This window comes from Passer domesticus, chromosome 11 (genome assembly GCF_036417665.1).
Source record: "Passer domesticus isolate bPasDom1 chromosome 11, bPasDom1.hap1, whole genome shotgun sequence".
Taxonomy (NCBI): domain Eukaryota; kingdom Metazoa; phylum Chordata; class Aves; order Passeriformes; family Passeridae; genus Passer; species Passer domesticus.
Window position 1 is genome coordinate 18,349,477 of NC_087484.1, and position 14,393 is coordinate 18,363,869.

General features: G+C 41.1%; 1 protein-coding gene and 1 long non-coding RNA gene across 11 annotated transcripts in view; one reads left to right on the forward strand and one right to left on the reverse strand.

The window, feature by feature from the left end:
- Positions 1–2,295: 2,295 nt before the first annotated feature.
- Positions 2,296–11,399, reverse strand: LOC135279005 (uncharacterized). 4 transcript variants are annotated; one of them, XR_010346374.1, is made up of 5 exons: positions 11,296–11,399; positions 6,469–6,634; positions 5,351–5,407; positions 2,925–3,152; positions 2,296–2,658 (listed from the first exon to the last, which is right to left on the reverse strand). It is a non-coding gene; the product is annotated as an uncharacterized LOC135279005 (long non-coding RNA). The 4 variants fall into 4 exon arrangements; XR_010346372.1 differs by lacking the exon at positions 2,925–3,152; XR_010346371.1 differs by having other exon boundaries at positions 2,296–3,152.
- Positions 11,400–11,573: 174 nt separating this feature from the next.
- SPSB4 (splA/ryanodine receptor domain and SOCS box containing 4) overlaps positions 11,574–14,393 on the forward strand; it is a 156,947-nt gene continuing 154,127 nt past the window's right edge. For 5 of the 7 annotated variants that reach the window (XM_064386050.1, XM_064386045.1, XM_064386052.1 and 2 more), the window contains exons 1-2: positions 12,605–12,870; positions 13,738–13,813. The gene's annotated coding sequence lies outside the window, so the exon portion shown is untranslated. Of the gene's footprint in view, positions 11,644–12,604; positions 12,871–13,737; positions 13,814–14,393 lie in introns of those variants that run through there. The other 2 variants (XM_064386047.1, XM_064386048.1) reach the window with 2 other exon arrangements.

Consider the following 14,393-nt stretch of genomic DNA (forward strand, 5'->3'; position numbering starts at 1 on the left):
ATTCAAATTTATGTTCCATTTTCTCAATTAGCATATAAATACTATAAATCTTTTCTATGGAAAAAGCCTTATCATGCAATATTTGTAATGATTATAAATAGCTGGGTAAGGCAAAATCTTGGATAACATATAGCAGTGAACACAAATTGGGCTAAACAGGGTTATGGTACAATGAGAAATGTTTGTCTTTTCCAACTTAATTTCTGTGGAAGAATTTTTGGATTCTTATGTAAGTATAAAAATCTTTCCTTCTTAAATGTACTCATGTAAAGGAGTAATCATTTTCTTTTATATGTATTTTTTTGAGATGGTTTCCACACCTGTTCTGTAACAGAAACCTTTTTTTGAGGTTCAGTTCCTCTTTTGCATCTTTAAAAATTGGTCCTAAAAGGATGCTATTCCTGCAGCCACCTTTTGCCCAGTGCAGGTATAAATTAGTAATGCAGCTGAAGAAAATATGCTGAATCATTCTGCTCTCTCACTAGAGCAAGGACATAGATTCAGCAACATGGATGTTTATAAATGAGCACCATTTTAGATCAATGAAAGGGGAGGTGACAAAGCCAATGATTGGTTAAGAAAAATCTGTTTTCACCCCCATTTTGAGTGTGTAGACTGAAGTGCCAACATGTTTAGTTACAGCAGTATGAGCAGGTAGCTTCTAGTGGTTTTAGGTATAAATTAACACCTTAACCTTTTTTCCATTTTTAGTAGGCAGCCAGAATAGGAAAAGGAATATCAGTTTCATTTCCTCCCACAAAAATATTCAGCCTAAGAGAAGATCTGTTGATACCATGTGTAACTTCAGACAAGGAGATACCAACACCTTCTGCAAAGCACAGTGCAGTGCTGTGATCTGAGAGCAAATCCACACTGGAACATGTCAGGAGTTGTACTGCAGCAATGGGAATTTGAGCCTTGAGTAGAGATGAAAACTTGTAGGCTCAGGTAGAGCCCTGCCCTCTGTTTCTGCAGGTGCAACAAATGATGCTTTGCATCCAAAAGGAAAAGCTGTGACTTGCAGTATGCACTGTTCTGGTTGAGCTGGTCAGTGCTTTCCTAACAGGTGGTGGGAACCACCCAAATTTCAGTAGGAAATTCAAATTTCACCCAGTCCCACAGGTGAATCCTCCCAGTAACAAGACAAATACTCTCTCTGCCATCTCTTTGGGCTTTGCATCAGCTACCAGCCTTGCTTATGTTGTTTTTCAGACTGACTCTCAGGCTCTGACAGTAAGAATCCTCACCCTCACCTTCCTCCAAGAGCTCATTGGTTTGTTCCCACACCCTTCCACTGCTGGAACTGAGGAAGTGTGTGTTGGGGCTGATTTCTTTTGGCTGATATGAAAGTTTGTCAGTTGTTTCTCACGCAGCATGTATGGCAATTGCTATTTGAACAGCTTTGAATTTGACAGTGTCTGCTTCATGACTGCTACTGCCCTGTCTAGTTTTAAAGGAAGAATAAATATTTCACCAACAACTGAGAATTAGATGTTGTTTATTCACACATGGATAAAAATGTACTGCTTAACCATCCAAGGCATAGTGTTGCTGGGTCCCTGCCAGGTAACTGTATGAAAATGTTTCAAAATTTTGAACTGAGGTTTATTCTTCCTTGGATGCCTTCTTAATCAGCCAAATGACTCAGAATGACCATTCTACCTGCTCAACCTAATTAAGCATCAGTCATCTCATTTTCATTATTCTAATCATTGAGGGGTTTATAATTGTAACTCTTACATTTCTGCATAAATTTTTAACATGGGACTGGACAATTACCCAGGCAATCTAGTGGAGCAAATACATCTTTTTAACCTCTTTCTGAAACAAAACCACTAAGAAAAATTCTTTGTGATTCCCCTTTTCCAGCCCAGCACAGTCATGTTTTGTCCTGGTCTCTCAACTGAGTTAGCAGCATCACAGATACTTTTGACAAGAATTGTAGTGGGACATGCTTTTTTTGTTTGATTGAGAATTCAAGCAAAGCCAGCAGGCATCATGTTAATGTAGGAACTTAATGGGTTTATGACATTTCCCTGCTTGGTGTGTCTGGGCTGCCCTGCCAAGCTGACAGGGTTTGTTCTGGAGAAAAGGGAAGCAAATGCTGTGTTTGATCTGGCTCTTGCAGAGCGTGGGAATCGTTAGGGATGTGTGAGCTCAGGTGAGCTGCTGCTCTCAGAGGTGTGAAACTTCTGTCGCTCCCAAAGCACTGACACTGTTGAGCCAAAGTCACACCACAGCCCATTCAGACATTCCTCCTGCTTTTCAACGACCTGAATTTGGAAGGAGAACTAATTAAGGATGTACAAAGCTTTATTTCTAACTTTATTATAATTGCAACAGTGAGACAATTCTTCAGGTGAAACCTACAATAGAAGTGATGAAAACATGCATTTCAAATGACAGCTCAAGATAAAAAGCTGGAGAGATCTTGCCTAGGCAAATTAACCTACCTACTCAGCTACTGTGTGCTGGAAAAATTATTTTTAGCATGCCTGTGACACGTTTGATAATTACTTTTTTCAGTAATCAAAGGCTGTATTTAACAAAACAGAGATGAAACGGGGAGTTCAGCATGAAGGGAGAGATGCATGTAATCATCTTTACTGCTGTGTTGATGCTGTGGGAATGCACTGCCTCACAATCTAGAGGTACATGCTGAAAGAGGAGCAGAAATAATTATCTGTACTGAGTGCTTGCTAATAATAAATATGTAACTATAATATATAATAATATAACTATATAGATAAATATATTACTATAATAAATGTTCAAGTCACTTGTGAAGGACTTGGTCCTGACAGGTGCTTTGTGCCTGCAGAACCAGAACAATGGCCTGAAGTGTGGCTGTCTGCTTTGCCAGCTAGCCACACTTCCTCCTTTCTCCTCCTTTTCCACACAGCCATCATCTAATATTGACATACCATGGGGTTTCCTGGGCTGAGCTGCTGTGGGGTGCCCCTGTTGGGCAGTTCAGCCTGGATTGTCCCCAGCACCTGCAGGGCGAGGTCTGCAAGGGGAGAATTGTCAGGAACTCCAGCACTGGGGAAGGCAGGTTCTGCACTAAGCTAACACAACGCTGAAAGCTGGCACAGCAGCCAAGGGCCATGAACAGAATCTTAGGTTTGGTTGCTTGCAAAAGGAAAGATCACCTTGGAAGGAAAAAAAAAAAAACCAACACAAAACCCAAAATTTTATCCTTAAAATCCAGTAATTCACACAAAACTTTAAAATTAATGGAACCTCATTTAAAAATCAGTATGAATTTTATATCATTATATATGTCTTGTCCATTTAGGCCTTTTTTTATTAAATGCACAGATTTCAATTAAAGTATTGAAAAACACTTTGACTGGAGGGTTTTGGAAGGAAATGACAGATTTAATGTGGAGTTTGTCAGGAACTGGGAATAGAATTTCTCCAGCCCCATTTTGCTGAGGGCATTTTCTCTTTTTTAGTCTCTTTCTGATCATCTCTATTGCCTGAGAAAGGAAAAATCTATAGTTTTATTAGCTGCACTGAAGAAATTGAGTGACAGGGGCTTTTCCCACAACTGACTGCTTAGAAAAGCTGGGTTAGGATTATTTTCTCCTGCCATGATGAGATCAGAAAAAGCTGAAGCTGGCACCTAGTTTGGGACAGTCAGGAATACAGATGATCTACAATAAAAATGAAATCCAGCATTTCATTCACCCTTGAGCAGCAGCTCAGTTTCTGTGCTCACTTCCTCATTAAGAAATTTCCTTTCAAAGAACCATCATTAAATTATGTTTCCCTGCTTCTCAGGATGTTGTGCACTTCCTAACTTAGCACTTACACAGTAGGAAAGAAATAATTTTGAACTTTTCAGTTCTCTCCATTGACTTGCAAGAGGAAAAAAATATTGGAATGACTCCCTTCAGGTCTGAAAAGGGGGTGAGATATCTATTTATTCATCAATATACCTGGACAGCATATCCCCACCCTGAACATGGTGTCTTCCTAAAGTTTATCACAAACTTTAGCAAAGTTTTAATATGCTTAATTTAGTGGGTTTCACTTGAAAAGTAAATGTAGTTACTTAAACTGTATTTTGAAATATCTGAAGTGAAGAGTTTGGGAAGGCATTGGAGTCCAGTATATTCCCTACATTGTGTTAAAATTCAGTGCTTTCACAGAAGGTATTACTTAGAATTATTTAAAGGCTGCACTTGCATTTACAAGTCAAGCATCAGCCAGATGAAAATTTATAACTGGAATCTGATTTTCTAAAATTAAACATAATTTGAGCCAAATAGCTCCTTGTGCAGCATCACATGGGTACCCTCAGTAGCACACAGCTGCCTGTGCTGGTCCAAGCTGATGAAACCTCATAGCTGAAATGCTGGAGGATGGTAGAGAAGGCAAAATTAAGAATTAAACACTCTATTTTTAACATTCATAGAATGGCCTGGGTTGGAAGGGACCTCAGATCATCTTGTTCCAACCCCTCTGCCATGAGAAGGGACACCTTTTACTGGACCAGTTCGCTCCAACCTGAATTTAATTTTCCAGGGATGGGGCATCCACAATGTCTCTAGAGAGCCTGTGTCAGTGTTTCTCCACCCTCACAGTAAAGAAATTTTTCCTATTATCTAATCTAAACCAGTCATCCACAAGCTGTTTAAAATCTCTACTACTGTCTTACTCATTTTAGCTTATTTTTAACTTCATGCCTGTTGTCTGAATGGCTCTCTTCACTGGGGGGAAATGTAAGTTCATTCTGTTACTCTCTGAAAAATCAACTGGGAGAACTTCACCAGAGGCATCAGGTATTTTATTAACTCTGCATTTGAGCAAATTAATTTCCTCAACCTTGTTTCCTGAGAACAGGCAATTGTGCTGCAGAGATCCTATTGCTGTAACTGCACTGTAATCCAAACATTGCTCTGGTGTGCTCTTCCCAGCCTACAGATTTGTCACTGGACTATTGTGTTATGCTCCACTGTTTTTTCTAATTATACTACATATCCCTCTTCTCACAGCTTCCATCCCATAAACAATACATTTTAATAATCTGATGGAACATTATTTCATAGGTTCTTCATAAATTCTTATTGCCAGTATTATTTCATCACACAAAGTCAGTTCAAAGTTATATGGTTCTGCTTTGAAAAGTGGTTCTGCTTTTCTTAGTTCTCCAGAAGACATCTAGGCTTACTCTTATGGTATATGGAAATCATGAGTATAATAAATGTGTGACAAGCCAAATTTCTGCTTATTCCATTAACACTGGGCTATTGTGTTGGAGTTTGGTTGCTGTTTATTCATGGTAATAATCCACTTTTTCCTTAGCAGTTGGAGCATACCTAATACCAAATACAGCTTTTACCTGGTATCAGACTGCTTTGAAATCCCTGTTGTTATGTTTACTCTTCACTCTTTATATCTGGGATTTGAGGAAAATAAAACATATATGTCAAGAAAGGAGAGAAAGAGGAAAACACACCTGCTGAGTTAGAGGGCTCAGTTGTTTCTGGTGTGAATTGAAGAATTGCAAAGTGGTACTTAGTTACCTAATTGCTCTCCATCAGTTTTAATGTGCAGTTTATTCCAGCTAAACATGAACCACTTGGTGTGAAAGCAATTAAGAAGTGAAATCATACACCCTAAACCCTCAGGTTCAGGCCATTTTATTAAAACCCATTGATGATTCCCACACAGACTTTACTTTCAATTCAGGTAATTTAGTTTACAAGCTATTTGAAAACTCATCTTCAGTTTATACCTGATTGTTCCACATCTGAACAATATTACTTTGCTATTTTCAGATTTGGCTTCATTTATGATTGTTATGTAATGACATCAAGATAATGAAACCACTCTCCACAACAGGATCTGTTTCAAATTTCCCAGTGAAGCATCAATATGAGCCTGTTGTGTTCCACTGTACAGGAGAAACCTAACCCTGCCCTCATTAAAAAAAAAAAAAAAAAAAAAAAAAAAAAAAAAAATTTGCTTGGAGGAAGACAATATATTATCAGAGGAATCAAATTAGATATCTTTCATTCTCTTAATTTCTCAGAAGTTTGGAGTGGGGGAACTCAGTCATTCTGCCTCCATCAACAGTCCCAGTGCTCTCAGGCATCAGACATGGGAAGGGAAAATCCCCACAGCACAAAAGCCACGGAAGGGTTTAATTAAGTTTGCCAAACCTTAATTCTGGGGTTCAGTTAACACTGGGATTCAGTGTCCTGGCACCTGTAGATTTTTCCCTGAGCGTGCACAGGCTTGCACAGCTTGTGCTGGGCTGGAGTGGTTAAACCCAGCATGGTTTGCTGGCATTCACTGTCTCCTCCTCCTCCTCCGGGGTGTGGCTGAAGGACAGTCACCCTCTCCTTAGAAACCTCTTCCCATGCAAACCCAGCCAAGCCTGAAATCGTCCTGGCAGCAGCACATAAACTGTGCTTTTGTTGAGCCCTCCCACTCCCTTCTCCCCTGTTCACACACCTTGCAGCTTCACGCCGGGGCGAGCTGTGAACGCACAAAATGTTTTCTGTGGAAGGACACAGGAGGAGCCAAACCATTTTCCATACACACTAGGACACTGAAGTTTCTTATCTCATAGATGAAGGAATAGATTTGGCCTCAGGCAAGATGCCCTGGGCATCATGTCCTGTAATGAGACAGTGAACAGAACATTTTCAGGTGAATTTATACAGATGGCTTACTCCTGCCTCTATTTTCATTAATTTATTCTTGCACCCGAATCAGCAAATTAAAAAATGAGTTCTCTTCCTAGCTGACATTTGCATATTCATTAAACATTCCATTGAACTATTTCACAACATTTTTAATGATGCTCACCGACAGCTCAGGATGTACTTATCTCATGGTTATCTAAACTGGCAGAGCTGTAGCACACACTTGAAAGGGCACCACTATTCCTCCCCATTGCTGCATTTTAGCAATGTCAGAAGGGGCTGAACTTCCAACAGGCACTTCACCATTGCAGACTGCCTCCCCTTCAGCTCCAAATTCCTTTTAAATATTTCCATATTCAGCAGCACCAAAATTATCTTCATGAGCATACATGCATAATAGGAATGCTTCTAGGTCCTGGTATGTGATATTCTGATTTATATTCATGGGTTTGACAGTAAGGTTTGCTTTATATTCCATTCAAAGACTTCATTAATATGAAATTAGCACAAAATGAAGTCAAATAATAGGAATAATATAAACTGATGGACTGTCTTTTTAAATTCTGACTTGAATCCCTCTGGTGAAATCAACATTTTCTAGAAAATAGCTTTATTGAGTACACTGGATTATATTATACAATCCTGATTTTTAAGGACATCTGTAATAGCTGGAAGATTAATCCAGTAAAATGACAAAATACATTACACTGGTAATTTATTGGTTTGGCAAGCTATGTAAAAGACTGCCTTTTCTTGGGTGCAAGGTACAAACATTGATTGGGTGAGCTCTGCAAGGTGAGATGTGTAATCATGAGGTAGTTGCTAAATCAAAGAAAAATAGCATAGTAATAGAACTTCATTTGTTCACTCAAATGCTTATTGATTAATTTTTATTTTCTCATTTTGGTTCAATACACATTTTGTGAAAAAGCCAACTGCTGGTGACAAGAGAGCATGTATGATTTGGCAGTGAATTAGTTTAGCACCAGACAGCAAATATGGCACTTAACAGAGTTCAGAAAACAAGTTTAGATATAATACAGAATAAGGTTGGAGCTATATGGCTGAATATTAAAACAGTATTCCTTCAAATTCACTAGAGGTTCAATTTTCCTCTAGGTTCCTAAATCCCTGAAGGTTTAACAACTCTGACCCTCTCTTCTAAAAGTTTCAGAAGTTATTCTTCAGTGAAATAACAGTACAATAGAAATATTTGCAAACCTTAACAAAAAGCAGCTCTTCTTTGTTTGGCTTTTAAGAGTACTAATGGAATAGATGGCAGTGGAATTAATGTGCAGACTAAATGGATGTTTAAGTCATATGCATAGGGGAATGTTTTTGTGACAGCTTGCACGCAGCTTTTCTGTGGTGGGATTTACTGATTGTGAGTACACGAGACCATGCTGGAAAGCACAGATGAAAACTGGAGAAATGGGAATTATTTCCCTCCTTAGTTAAAATCTGCACAAACTTTAAATGTCAGAGATTTGTAAAGAACCAGGATTTTCTAGGAGGGTTTTTTTCTTACTTTATGCCACATCTTTAATTTTGTTAAAAAGCTTTAAAGAAGCATTGCAGGAAGCACCTTCTATGGTTGGCAAACAAATATTTAGCTTCCCTAGAAGTCATATATCAGAAAATTACAAAGTCACCTGCAATAATGTCGCTTTGAGTGGAAACAGATTTCAGGGCTTTATCTCTTACATCAGTCAGGCCTAAACGTGATCTTTAGTGTTGATCATGTAAGTCAAGACTGCTGTATTAGTAACACCATCAAAGCTGACTTCAGGAGCCTGTGCACAGCTTTCAGTAAGCAACAAAAGGCACCTTCTCCTGGGCATGGTCTGGTCTTCTGGCACCATTTTATTCTTGAAGTGAGGAATGGAACAGATTTATTATGCAAAAATCAGTAAGAAACAGTGGCATGATTTGTGAGGCTTATGTTTGTTGCTAAGAAAATTTTGCTCTGGTTCCAGAAAAACTCTTTATTGTATCTTTAATGTGGCAATGGAATATTTTTTAAAATTATAATTGTATTTAGTTTCATTATGTACAGAATCTACAGTGACACGGGCACTTTCTAGAATTGGGAAATTAAAAAGGTTATTACTCCCTATCTGAAGAAAATTGTTATTGTCATTGCAAGGCTATTATTTCTGTTCATTTTCAGTGCAACAAATTTGTTTTGCAAGATTTTATTCCTCTTCCCTCCCACCCCCCACACCAGTCTCATCTCTACTGATCTTAGGTTAATGAAGAGCCACATGGATTTTGTCTATGCAGAAGATATACAAATCTCATTTTAGATTCAAAAATAAATTTTCTTACGAAGAATATCAATGATGTTACTAATCACAGAGTGCCTTTATTACTTTATGTGCTAACTATGTTTTTGATGATTACTCTTATGCTAGTTTATTCTTTCATGTCCTTGAATAACAGAGAGAACAATGCATAAATTTATTCCTTCAGATTATCCATTCACAACATTTGAAGGCTTCTGTTTCCTAAAGCAAGTATACATGATTGCTTGATTTTTTTTTTTATTTGATTTTTGTCAAGGGACAGTGTCATAATTATTATTATCAGGCTGATCAGTAACAAGACTTACAGATGAGCCTCCTGTGTGTATCTCTGTTCTGCAAGTGTCTGTTGAGGAACAAAGAATGTAAATTTGTTCTGATAAAAGCATGGGCTCACTGCAAGTTAGAGGAAACCTGAAAATGAACTGGCATCCTTGATAGCACTGGGAGGGTTTGCAATTGCTGGTTTCACTTCTGTTCTCTATTGTCCTTTCTGATGTCACCTGCTATTTTCCTTTCAGCAGGGAGATGCTCTTGGTTGTGCCTACAAATTAGGTCTTAGAATGAAGCTGGACAAGGCTCCACTAGCAAAGCTGAGTTCTCTTTAAAATATATCGTCATGTCATGACTGACCAAATACCTTCTAAAGATGATTGACTTGAATACAGAACTGCAAACTTTAATTTTACATATACTGGGTACCTTTATGTACTAATTTGTATATGCAGTGCTTGGCTTTTAAATTTATGGCATCCCCGTGACATTTCTTAACATGAAATGATGAGGAAATTTTTTGTCTTAATTCCTCTATCAAGTGGCTTCTTAAGAAGTTTTATTCCCTAACTTGCACTGTACAAAACTCATCAGGAAGTAGAATATTTTATTATTTTAAACGCTAAGAAGATACTAAAACCAAAAAGGGCAAAAGATCAGTATTATTTGCCTTTTTCTGTGGCTACTTTGCCTCTTAACTCGCTGCCCTCTGGGTCTCCTCTATCACAACAACATTGGCATGTCAATCCACAGAAAGTTTTGAGTCATCATTACATGTTAATAAAACAGGGGGTTTTATACCAAATATGGAATGGGTGAGGTTCAGGACAGGAGTATTCAACCTCTGACAGTGAAATTTTAGATTCTGGTATTTCATTATTCATTTGTATTAGAGTAAATTTTACCATTTGAAAAAACAGATATATTCCCACTTTCCAAACATCAAATTCTCCATTCTCCCACTGTAGCCCTGGTATGAAACATCACACCATTTCTAAAGCTGAAAGGACAACATGATTTATATGTATAAAGGATATTTTGGGTAATTTTTGTAATGTTCTAATAAAAGTGATTGAATGTAGCTTGTTCCTGCTTTCCAGGACAGCGTTGTTGGATTTATAATATGAAATGGGTCAGAATTTATCGTGGTAGCACAAAAATCTTAAAAATTGTAAATCAAAAGAGAAATTCATATGTAAAAGAACTTCCATGGCAATACACAGCAGTTTTATTGCGTTGAATTTGGAATGCACGCAACCCTTTTATATCCTCACTCACCTCATTGTCCAGGAGAACTGAAATCAAAACCCCAACTGTCAGCACCAAATGTCACTACAGTGCCAGGGAGAAGTGGTTTCCACTTTTTCATTGTGTATCTCCATGCTTCAGCACACGATCACTGATTCATTTCACCAACCATCAACATGGACAAGATTCCCATCTCAGGGATCTGCTTTGGCAGGTGAAGCAGGGGTGTGATGAGCTGCCCTGTGCCACTCCTCCCTACCCCAGCTCAGGAGGAAGGCTGGGGACAAGGAGGATGTAGCCCCACACTTCATGTTTGTGCTGCTGAAGCACACACAGCTCTCAGAAGGTCTTGTGAAAACAGAACATTTTAAAATGGTTTAGAACACAAGCTCTGAATGTTTATTTAAAAAAAAAAAAAAACAGGTCTAATTTATGCAGGTTCTTAACAGAAGTATATAAAAATGACATAAGATGCATATACTTCTCTTCAGTGTGTATGGAATTTCCTGCGTGATAGCTGGTAACTTTTTGACTTGTGTATGACTTTTTTCTTACAGCTAAGTGGGCAAGTTATGAAGCAGACAGATGTTCACAACTCGCATTTATAAACTTAGAAACTTCCTACCAGATGCCAAGCCACTCTATTCTCCCAGATACCTATTCCAGTACTTCTGACCCTTCTGTTGCCATGTCAAACGACGGCCTTTCCACAGCCTTTCCACAGCACACTATTCACTAAAACCCTCTGCGGTCCACAACCCAAAACTTTACATACTTCCAGTGAAGTCTGAAAAAGTATTAAGTATCACCTCACGCTATTTTCTGTAAGAAGGGCTACCTTCACCGAGGACAGCCGAGCGAAGCAGGCGCGTTTGGGCTGGAGCGGTGCCGGTTCGGAGCGGTGAGGGCTCCAACGGCAGAGCAGCAGCAGCAGCAGCAGCACCGGCGCTGCCTCGCCGCGGGCTGCGGCCGCCGTTCCCCGGGGGTTGAGCGGCCGCGGGGCCGTTCGCTCCGCGGGCCGGGCTCCCCTCAGCGCGCCGGGGCAACGCCTGGGACCAGCGGGCGCCTCTCCAGCACGGGCACACCCGGGATCCTGGGCCGGAGCCCCTCGCCCCGCGGGGTGCGGGGAGCCGGCCCAGCGCTGCTGCCCGCCGCAGGTGAGTACCTCCCGCGGGCCGAGGGGGCCGTGGGGCGGTCCCTGCGGGGCGGCGGCCGCGGCTCCGCGCCTGCCCTGCCCCTGGCGGCTCCGCGGAGTGCCCCGTCCGTGAGGGGGTCACAGCACACCACAGCCCGTGCCCCACCTGCCCGGCGGTGAGGTGGGGCACAGCACAGCCCGATCCCGGCGGTGAGGGGGGCACACAGCACAGCCCGATCCCGGCAGTGAGGGGAGCACACCACAGCCCGACCCCGGCGGTGAGGGGGGCACACAGCACAGCCCGATCCCGGCAGTGAAGGGGGCACAGCACAGCCCGACCCCGGCGGTGAGGGGGGCACAGCACACCCATGTCTCCCGCCCGGCGCTGCCCGCTGTAGGGTAAGGGCCCCCGCCGCCCCTGAGGCGCCACGCCCCGGGGCGGCCCCAGCCGGCTCCTCCCTCCCGGGCCAGTCGCTGCTCGCTCCCGGCCTCTCGAACCCTCATGTGCTGAGGGTTTCTCGCCAGCTGAGCGTCCTTGATGCCGCCTATTTAACCACCTTTGTTTAAACTGCGCTTTGTCAATGTTATCGGACGTATTTTCGTGCTGTTTTGCCTTGCTGTTCTCAGCCTATTAAGTAACGCGGTGTGCCATACTCCGCGCGGGGAGGCTCTCCGGTGGCAGTGGGGTCTGGAGGCAGGAGCCCAGCCCTGCTGCGAGGAGCGCTCGCTGGGCTGTTCCAATGCCGCTGAGGAGGAGTCGGCAGTGCGGCTTTGCCCCCAGTGTCACGGGTGACCCCCCTTCAAAGGTCTGTCCGCGGTAGAGTCTCCCCGGGACGGTGTTTTAGCATCATACACGCTCGTGGCAAAATGGTTTTGTCGCCGCCCCTTCTGCCCGCAGCGCTGCTGGTGTCACATCGCGCACCGAGGAGATGTGCAATTCCATTAATAGTTTTCTTCAGTCTGTCCTCCCAGATGGTTTTGAGCGCCGGACAATGAAGTCAAAAGACCTCAAACTTGTGCTTTTACATTGTTTTTGAAAACACAGAACCAAAGGGCTGTAAGGAGACTATTCAGGATAAAAAGGGGACGTTTGTTTCTAGTATGTTGCAGATGCATTTTATTGAGTAACCCTGGTTTTCATTTTCCTTTTGTCGTTATTCCCATACCTATGGGATCGCAGAGGACCCGACAGAAGCAGAGAGCTCCAGGTGGAGTCCCTGCTCTTGCATTGACTGTCCCCAGAGCCCAGGTGACTGCTGAACCGTCACAGATTTTGGGGTGCAAAGAAATAAATCCTTTGGATTTTTACCTTTCTGCTTCCCCGTCGGTAGGAGTCTGTGTGCTCCTTGTAATGAGTGGTTAATGGTGGCACCAGTGGTGTCTCCACAGACTGCACAGAGAGATTGCACCCCGAGTATATTAAAAACTACGTAGGCCTTCCTATTCTGTGGCAGTAGATGAGAAACTTATGTATTTAAGCACCTCTTTTAATAAATCAAAATTAGGCTCTTCATTAATAATGCCTTAAAATAGTTTGGATGCCTCTGTACCACTGGGACTAAGAGGCTGGTGTCACTGAAGACTTAGACTTATGCTCACATCTGCATATGACATTAGTGGCATTTAATCCTTATTTAATTCTGGAAGGCTTTAGAAGTTAACTGCTGTCACAGAAGAATTTGTAGCAAAGCTTGATTTTTGGGTCACATTTGTGTTTTGAGTCTGAATTTGTCAAACGAAAAGCAATTTTCATTGGTCTTTATAGTGGCAGCAGGACCAAACCTGAAGAGGAGAGCGCTGGGCTTATTGTGTGTTCCACAAGGATGTTCTTAGGGATTTTGACCCATATTCATGCTAATGCAATGGCTGTTTATTGAAGATAAAAGCAGTGGAGAAGCAGGCAGGAATTCTGTTGCTGCACTGGCTTTTTGATCATTTTCACATGAGCAATTTTGTAGCTGTGCAATATATTTTTTTAAAACTGCATGCTGCTGTTTTGCAGTGCTCGTTTCTAGCTCTTTTTAGCATCTGAGGCTTTAAGTTCTACTTTCTTGCTGCCTTCATTTCACAAGGATAGGTAGTAAATTTCTTAAACCAACACTAATTTATTTTCCAGATGCAAGCCTGTGACTGATGTTTTCTAAATGTTAACTGGTCCTAGAAGAATTAGAAGTGCATAGTCAAAGTATCAGGTTAGTTGTCATCAGCTCTCTTTTTTCATAAAAGCTCACTTTTTTCTATTACCATTTTGCTTTTCCTTGTGCTCGTGTCCTTTGGTTTATAAATTTAGCTTTATTATGTGGGTTTGGCTTATTGTATGAAACTCCTGATAAAATAAACTCATACATTAAAGCAGTGTAAAGCTAAGTATTTGAGATTTCCAGCAGAATTAAATATTTTATTCTGACTTTGAATAGTCACATGTTATCAACTTTTGAAATATCAGTGCTACATCCATTTATCTTTTTAAATTCTTCAGTGTCAGAAACACTTAATACCTGATTTTAGACCAACAAATTTTCCTAATCTCCACAGACAAACTTTACCAGCAGTTCTGAGTGCTTGTTTCAGATGCTGAAGTGAATGAGAGTTCTCTCCTGTAGTTCAGAACTTGCTTCTGGGAGGGTAATTTCTGAATGGCATGCATCCATTCAAGGGTTTTAGATTATTTATCCAAATTACCTAATTTGCTCCTAATTAGCCTAAATTAAAGCACTGTCCCTTCAATTTGTATTAATTTTAAACGAGCAAACTACTTGAATTCCAAATGAG